General features: G+C 45.9%; 1 pseudogene; it reads left to right on the forward strand.

Moving 5' to 3' along the window:
• LOC129114939 (5S ribosomal RNA) lies at nt 1-99 on the forward strand (annotated as a pseudogene; the record flags this gene model as incomplete).
• Nucleotides 100-333: the final 234 nt, after the last annotated feature.

Below are 333 nucleotides of genomic sequence, written 5' to 3' on the forward strand. Positions count from 1 at the left end.
AACACGCCCCGATCTCGTCTGATCTCGGAAGCTAAGCAGGGTCGGGCCTGGTCAGTACTTGGATGGGAGACCGCCTGGGAATACCAGGTGCTGTAAGCTTTTTTCACTCCTCTTTACAAAAAGCAGAGGGCGCTGCTGCTTTTTCAGTGGACACCGACAGGGTGGGAAGGAAATAGCTAGATCATGACTTGCCGGTATAGAAATGACACAAATCCAGTTAAATGATGGCTTTCATCATTCCTAAGCTCATCGATCATTTTCTTTCAATTTTATCCCTGTATAGACGAAAGAGCAAAGCGTGGTGATATAGTATCTTTAAAAGGCCCTTTGGTA

The sequence above is a fragment of the Anoplopoma fimbria genome, unplaced genomic scaffold (genome assembly GCF_027596085.1).
Source record: "Anoplopoma fimbria isolate UVic2021 breed Golden Eagle Sablefish unplaced genomic scaffold, Afim_UVic_2022 Un_contig_6269_pilon_pilon, whole genome shotgun sequence".
Classification (NCBI taxonomy): domain Eukaryota; kingdom Metazoa; phylum Chordata; class Actinopteri; order Perciformes; family Anoplopomatidae; genus Anoplopoma; species Anoplopoma fimbria.